The sequence below is a fragment of the Tupaia chinensis genome, unplaced genomic scaffold (assembly GCF_000334495.1).
Source record: "Tupaia chinensis unplaced genomic scaffold, TupChi_1.0 Scaffold142961_1, whole genome shotgun sequence".
In the NCBI taxonomy this organism is placed as follows: Eukaryota; Metazoa; Chordata; class Mammalia; order Scandentia; family Tupaiidae; genus Tupaia; species Tupaia belangeri.
Window position 1 is genome coordinate 99,641 of NW_006202806.1, and position 8,337 is coordinate 107,977.

The following is an 8,337-nucleotide window of genomic DNA, read 5'->3' on the forward strand; positions in this document are numbered from 1 at the left end:
CTCTCTGGTCAAAATAAAATGAATAATAATAATAATAATAATAATAATAATAATAAGTAAAGTTAAACAATGTAACCCAAAAATGAGCATATTTGTCTAGATATCATCATATCCTTATTTTTTAATTCAAATATTACAAGTAAAGATGGTCTAAAGAATGAACAAGTTTCTTACTTTCACCTTGTCTCCTTATATTATCTAAATGTGAAAGTCTAGTTTTAGTGATAAAATAGGCATCGTAAGTTTAAGTTGATTATCTTGAGATGCATGGTTTATGTGAATCAGCTTTTACTGTTTGTATTCTAAACGTGGTCTAAAATGCACCATTCCATTGTAATATCACACAAAATAAGAGGTGAGTTTTCATATACTATGTATTTATTAAGATTTATACTTGTGACCTTCAAAATATGAAGTCAACTACATTCTTATTTCATAACTCTGCAAGGGAATTTATAGACTTTAAATTAGTAATGTAAAATCTTCCTTATTTTGCTATAAATGATAAGAATCATAAGTAAAAGGTTGATAAATATGCCAAAGTTAGGTCTAGGGTCAAATGAATATTGTAAGTCTATACTAATGTTTCAGTGCATGTAAGGTTAACCACAGTCATAATACAGTGGATTGCATCTATCCTTTAGAAAAGTTGTTTCTTTTAATGAACTGTATGGACTCTCACAAAATAACTCATGAAAAATGTGGAGCTTATGATGACAAATTGGAAGATAAAAGGCCATATGCCACACACCTACACACACACATACACACATATATACATATATATATATGCACACACATATAACTTAAATTCGTACTCTTGATGTCTCAAAAATTATATAGTTACTATAACTTACTAGATTTTCACCTTGGTTAAGTACATTAATCTTGCCATATCAATTTCCCTTTTATAAAATGGGAATAATTAAAGCACTTTTTCATAGGGATTTTTCAAATGATTAGGTAAGACGATGCATGATAAGGGACCAACAGATGGTATAATGTTTACATCATTGAATTCCCAAGTAATTGACCATGGTTCATGTCTCAGACCTGGTAGCTTAAATCTCAAACTGGGTGCATGTGCGTGTGTGACCAAAATCCTGAGAGGAGAGTGGAGGAGAAGGGATAGTAGCGTGGCCATCCTCCGTAAGGGATGATTTCTCTCTTTCTCTCTGATTCTTTGTTTCTGTCTGTCTCTCTGGTGAGCACATGTGCCCTATAGCAAAATGTCTCTCTCAAAAAAAATGAGTGATATATACCTAAAACAGAGATCAGCATATATTAAGTACTTAATAGTTAGTTCTTATTGATTGTTATCTATGGTATATTTAACAATGTTGGGCTTGATAAATTTGCATTTATCAAGAAATAAAGTTAAACTTTTGGGGAAGTTACAAGATAATTATGTTGAGATGTAACACAAAAAGGAGTGTTTTCTCTTTCTTTTTTAGACTGCATTAATGGATTAATAAAATGTCTCACCTTTGGTGAAACATCTTTGAATATTATGTCTTTAAAAAAAAAACGAATTTAAGGCTAGCTGGTTGCATGATGGTTAGGGCAACTAGACTTCACCTGGCCAACTTTGCAATTTGAGTCCCAGAGCCTGTGGCTAAAAAACAAGAAAACATGCCAGGTGTGTGTGCATACATGTCCAAAAATCCTGAGAGGAGAATGGAGGAGATAAGATTGTGGCATGGCCATCCTGCCCCCCATCCCCCAGGGGGGTGTGATTTCTCACTCCCTCCCCACCCCAGACAAATGTAAAATGTAACTAATGATACTTTAATATAATGAAGATAAATGTCATTTAAAAAAAATTCTTGCTGTTATGGTGAAGATCTCATAACTTTAGCAACCTCTAAATACTGTCACAAATTTGTTGTTTGTCAAAACATGGTCCCATGATCATGTTATTTCAAATCTCTCAGCTGTTAATTAAAGCTGTTAGTTTAAAAAGACAGCTTCCTGGGCACCAGCCAGACGGAATAAATCAGAATCTCCAGAGGTGGGCTCAGCAGTGTCTCTCTCTACCCAGCTCCACAGGTAACTTTTATACACAGTAAAGTTTGAGAAATTCTAATCTAGCATCACATAAGAATATGTTATCAATCATTATGCCTTCTGGTTTTGACAAGAGTGAGAACTTTCTCCTTTCTTTTACAAATAACCTTTGATTTCCATCTTGGAGCAGTCAAAGAAATGAATAGTGATTACTGGTAGTAATTCTCAGGCTTCAAACTGATTCCCAAAACTGTTAAAAGGTGGATATAAATACACTGGAAATCAAAACAAAAATTTAAACTAAACCAATGGGGTTTGATGTAATTTCCCTGTCTGTGAAATGTGACAGACGCATAAGATTTATGAATCTTCATCTATCTGGAAAACCCAAGCTTGTCTCTTTTGACATTCTCCAGAGAACTAGGGTAGACTTTCTTTAATAGAGCTGATTGATATCTTTTGAGGTGAAAATGGTGATAGTGCAATTGCAATTTGTCATACTGTAATTCCTTTTTAAAGGTGAATTTGATAAATTGATAATCACAAAAGGTTTTGGAATTTTCAGCATGCAGGCACTCATGTGTTTGAAATATGTATTTCACAAATATTTACAACATTAAATTAATTTTTTAGAGAGGTTTTTGCTATAGGGCATGTGCACTTGGCAGAGAGACACAGAGAGACAGAGAGACAGGCAGTGGAAAATCACCCCCTAGGGCCATAGCCATGCTGCAGTCCCTTCTCCTCCATTTTCCTCTATGGATTTGGGGCATGCATGCACATGCGCCCGACATGAGTTTTAAGACACTGGGTCCAGGACTTGAACTGCGGTTGACTACATGGTCCCAGCAATGTAACCATAACACCAGCTGCTGGTCCCTAAATTTAATTTTTATGTTTCACAGATATTGTATTACCTCCAAAAGGAAATGATAAAACATGGATAATTATTTCTATAATGAATACAAATGAGCTGATAACATAGATGAACTAGATACAGAGATCAAAAGGCAACCTATAAATAATATTGAAGGAAAATTATTTCATTTTTACTAAAATTCGTTTCAGCTTTTCTTTTACATATTATGAATATGCAATAAAAATTCATGAATTTATGGATAAGAAATTTATTTCATGATGTCAGAGGGATAAAATTTATATTCCCAGGGAGAAAACGTGTGTGTCATATGTGAATAGGATATACTGATGTTGATTTGGAGTTCAAAATGATGACGAGTTTAATTGTAAATATCATGAGTGATAAATCAGAGCGAGAAATATGCAAATAATTTTTTTTTACTTAAATTAATGACCACTGGGGCCCAGCACTTAGCTTGGTGGTTAAGGGTGCTGGACTCCAACATGGCCGACCACAGTTTGAGTCCTGGACCTGGCGGCTATAAATTGATGACTAACTACTAAAACAATATGTAATATTCTAAGTATAACCTCCAACACATCTGTCCAGGCAAAGTATAGAACTTTTAATGCTGAGCAGTGATGACACTCGCTAGCATGCATCAAAAGATGTACACCCTGATAAACTGCTTCCATGATTAGAGGGTACTGTTACTGCCAGATGCAAATTATTAGTATTCTTTGTTTAGCTGAAATTTAATAAAAGTCTAATGATACTACAAAAATAAATATTTGCTCTGTTTTCATTAAATAATCATCTAGGAAACTTAGTTAGAATGGAATTATTAATTTCTACTATAGTCACATATTTCTTTCTCACATGTTTTTATTCTTTGGTATCAGTTCTTTAATGCATTCCATTAGTCCTGCAGTGTTATATTTCAATTTTAACAAGAAAATTCTATTATCAGCAATGACCAGAAGCATTTTCTAAGATTAATATCCTTTTTTTAAATAATCTTGAAAAAACCATTTTTGCCATAGGGCATGTATGATTGCCAGAGAGAACCAGAGAGAGCTAGAGAGAAGGAAAGTGAATCATCATCCCCCAGGGGAATGTCTATGCAACAATCCCTTCTCCATTTTCCTCTCTCTGGATTTTGGGCAAGTACACACGCACCTGGCATGATTTTTAAGCCACCTGGTCCTGGCCTCAAATAACAGTCATCCATGGGAACCAGCAGTTAGCGTAATGGCTATGTCGCTGGACTCCCACGTAGTCGACCGCGGTTCGTGTCCCGGACCCGGTGGCTTAAAACTCACGCTGGGCGCGTGTGCGTGCGTGCCCAAGATCCCAAGAGGAGAATGGAGGAGAAGGGATTGTGGCGTGACCATCCCCCCTGGGGGGTGATTTCTCGCTTTCTGTCTCTATGTCTCTCTCTGTCTGTCTGGCGAGCGCACGCGCCCTACAGTGAAAATCTCTCCAAAAAAAAAATAAATAAATAACAGTCAGCCATGTAGGAGTCCAGTGCTTAACCACTGCACTGCCTGTTGGCCACTTTTAATATTTTTCTGAGACAGATTTTCGCTATTGGGCGCGTGCTCTCACCAGAAAGACAGAGAGCCAGAAAGTGAGAAATCACCCCCCAGGAGGATGGCCACATCACAAACCCTTCTCCTCCATTCTCCTCTCAGGATCTTGCGCACACATGCACATGCGCCGGTGTGAGTTTTAAACCAGTGGGTCCAGGACTCAAACCACGGTTGATTACGTGGGAGTCTAGCAATGTAACCATTACACTGTCTGCTGGTCCCTAATATAATTTTTTAAATGTTTATTTGTTTTCTTATGACCAAGAGAGATAGAGTGAGAGAGAGAGAAAAAGACAGATGTGATCCCCTCCCAGTCCTAGCCAGCCCTAGATCATAGGCACATGTGCCCAGTGTATTTAGGGACGTGTCTGAATGTGAACTAGAAAATTTCCTGTGTGTGTCAGTCTAACAGAGGTTTATGCAATCATTGTGCCACTTTTTGGCCCTTGATGTCCTTTTGATGATATGAGAATCATCATAAAAGTTCATAAAAAATGGGTACTATAAAAAAACTATGCATGGATTTCATAGTTTTTTATTTATATATTTCATATATATAATATATATGATATATATTGTATATGGCCAACTCAGAACTTTTGGGCACGTACTGGCCTTTTAGCTGGCATTCTTTAAAAGTAAATTCCTCATCGTTTTCTGAAGTCCTGTACTTTGTGGTCTTTTCTCTGTGTGTGTGTGTGTGTGTGTGTGTGTGTGTGTGTGTGTGTGTGCATGCGTGTGCGTTGGAGGAGAGATGATCTCTTTTTCTTCTTTTTTGAAGATAACAGACACTAACCATTTCTGATTACAACTCTGTTATTATGACTTTGTTTAATCTTAATCATCTCCTAAAATCTCTGCCTTCAGTTAAGTTACCTTGAGGGGTAGGGTTTCACCACATGAGTTAAGGGGTACCCTGTTCACTTCATAGTAGCTTAGACTGATTTATGTTCACAAATTATAAAAATACCATTAGGTGAGCTGGTTCCGTGGCACAACAGTTAAGCACTGTCCATAGGGAGCCAGATTCTACATGGCCAACTGCAGTTTTAATCCTGGCCCCTGCAGCTTGTAAAATACACCAGGTGTATGTGTGTGCCTGCATGCCTAAAATCCTGATAGAATTAGAAATGGAAGAAAAAGGATTGTGGCATGAACATGCCCCACTGGGGAATGCTTTCTCTCTCTCTTTGGTGAGTGCATATGCCCTCTGGCAATTAAAAAAATACCATTAGGTGAAAACAGATTAAGTTCTTTTACACTAATACTTAAACCATTTTTAGTTTTTAGATACTCTTAAAATTTCTAATTTCTAATTCTAACTATGGGAATAAAAGTGGAGAAACCAACAATACACCAAATATACCCTATATTTGGACTCCCAGAGGCCATCTTCTAAATGCCCTCTAGGTGGGCATAATTTAGACCATAAGGGACTTTTAGTCTTACCCTTTCTTTCTTTCTTTCTTTCTTTTTTTTTTTGCTATAGGGTGCTTGTACTTGCCAGAGAGACAGAGAGAGACAGAGAGACAGAAAGCGAGAAATCATCCCCTGGGGGGATGGCCATGCTGCAGTTCCTTCTCCAATCTCTTCCTGGGACCTTGGGCACGCAAGCACATGTGCCCAGCGTGAGTTTAAGCCACTGGATCCTGGACTCGAACCATTGTCGACTACATGGGAGTCCAGCGACATAGCCATTATGCCAAGTGCTGGTCCCCCCAGGTTCATCTTTTAGCAAGAATCATGTTTTTAATTTTTTAAAACTAGTCTGTTACCTCTTGCATGAGCTACTTCAATGTTTTTGTGTTTGCTAAGCTTCCCAATCCATCCTTCTGAGAATATGCAGATAATGAATGCAAATACAGAGGCCTATGGTAAACCAGTGGGTAACATAAATGTAAACTCAGCTTAGGTGGGGGGCCAGCATGTGGTGTAGTGGTTAAGGTGTTGGACTCCTAAATGGCCGACTGTGGTTTGAGTTCCAGATCCAGTGGCTTGAAGCTCGCGCCAGGCATTTGTATGTTTGTGCCCAAAATCCCAAGAAGGAGAATGAAGAAGAAGGAATTGCAGTGTGTGTGGCCATCCCCTCTGGGGGGTGATTTCTTGCTTTTTGTCTCTCTCTGTCTCTCTATTGAGTGCAAGTGCCCTATAGGAAAAATCTTTAAAAAACAAACAAAAAAACCCTAGGTGTGAGAAAGTAGAAACTGACTCCTTATCGTGACTAGGCCTAAATTGCTTTGTCTTTTACATATTGTATGATTCAAATAAGAAAACCAAAAATGTCCTAAAGGGACCCAAGTGTAGAGTACAGTGTCTGGGACAGAGTGGTTGATCAGCTAGCCCAAGATGCTTCTATGTCCCCTTTGTCTCTTAGATTTTCTACTCAGTTTGATTCTGCCACATATATTTTAACAACAGAGTCTACTGCTACTTTTTGAATTAAATATTAGATTATAATACATTAAGTTGCTAGTTTTATAGGCAAAAGTGATCAACTATGGGTAATTACATGTGGTTTAACATATACTCTATTATTTAATTAACTGGGACAACTGGCTACCTCTATAATATTTATCATGTGCTATCCCAATGTGGTAGCTATCTATGGTATAATCTGTCCAAGCTACTCTGCATGCCCCCATTCTATTCTTTTGGATCTATCAGCATCAGACACATGTACTTATAACATTCCTTCAATATCTGTCTCCCTCACTGCTGCTAATTGTTCCAGGTGGACACCTGGTCGAGACTGGGCTATAAGTCCTTTCACTCAGTTTTTGCAGTCAGGACACAGAAACTGAAGTTTTAAGATACAGAGCTGGAGTCTTTTAAATCTCCTCTTCTCTACATGCTTGCTTCATTCTTGAAGACTGGATTTTTCTGCCTGTTCAAGTTATGTGTCTGGCACCACTATAATCACTCAGCTCTTTCATTCACATCACGAAATGTACACGTCCTCCAATATTGTCCAAATTTGGTTGCTGATACTCGCAAACAGTAGTACACGTGGTAGAGGTGCAGGAACTGTTAAATATTTTGTAAGTAAATGAACTAAAGAGATACTGTCAAAATAATTCTCGCATCTTCAGTGGATGAAATGAAAGTACTTATTTTTCTTCATAAAAGCAGAGAAGGAATGATAAAATAAATATCAGTTATGTGCATCCAACCATATCACATAATAGTTAGGAATTATGCAAAAATTTTGATATTTCATACAAATTATATCCTTTTTATTTACTGTCTAGATATTGGCAATACATTTTTCAAAATAAGGCAGCAGAGTTATTAGGCCATACAATTAATTATTAAAGCAATTTATTTATTTGATTCCATTTGTCATTATTATCATTTTTAATTTGACCAGAGAGAGACACACCAAAAAAGAAAGGGAAAGAAAGAAACTAAGCCACCAGGTCTAGGACTCAAACTGCCATTGGCCATGTGGGAGTCCAGTGCCTGCCCCAACCACTGCACCATTTGCTGGTTCCAATTATGTTCTTTTTAATAGTTGCTATTTCCTTCAATCTGAGTAAATTTTAATTTTTAAATTGTAAATAAGACAAAATTGATAATATGAGGCTTAAATTTATAAATAAAAATAGACTATGTTTATATGGAAAGAGTAGACTATTTGATTGCCAACTTTCTCAATTACTGTTTAATTTATGGAATTGTTTAACTTAAAATCTGATAGACTGAAACCAATCCCACTTAATTTGGAAATGTTATTATAACCGGGATCCAGAATTTGCTTTGGTAAAATTCTTTTTTTTTTTTTTAAACTGGTTTTTTTGAGAGACAGATTTTTTTTTTTTTTGAGAGGTTTTTGCTATAGGGCACGTGCGCTCGCCAGACAGAGAGAGACCTAGAGGCAGA

At 36.9% G+C, this 8,337-nt stretch overlaps 1 pseudogene; it reads right to left on the reverse strand.

Moving 5' to 3' along the window:
- The window catches only part of LOC102484286 (fatty acid-binding protein, brain pseudogene), a 42,004-nt pseudogene that overhangs the window by 1,640 nt on the left and 32,027 nt on the right, over positions 1 to 8,337 (reverse strand).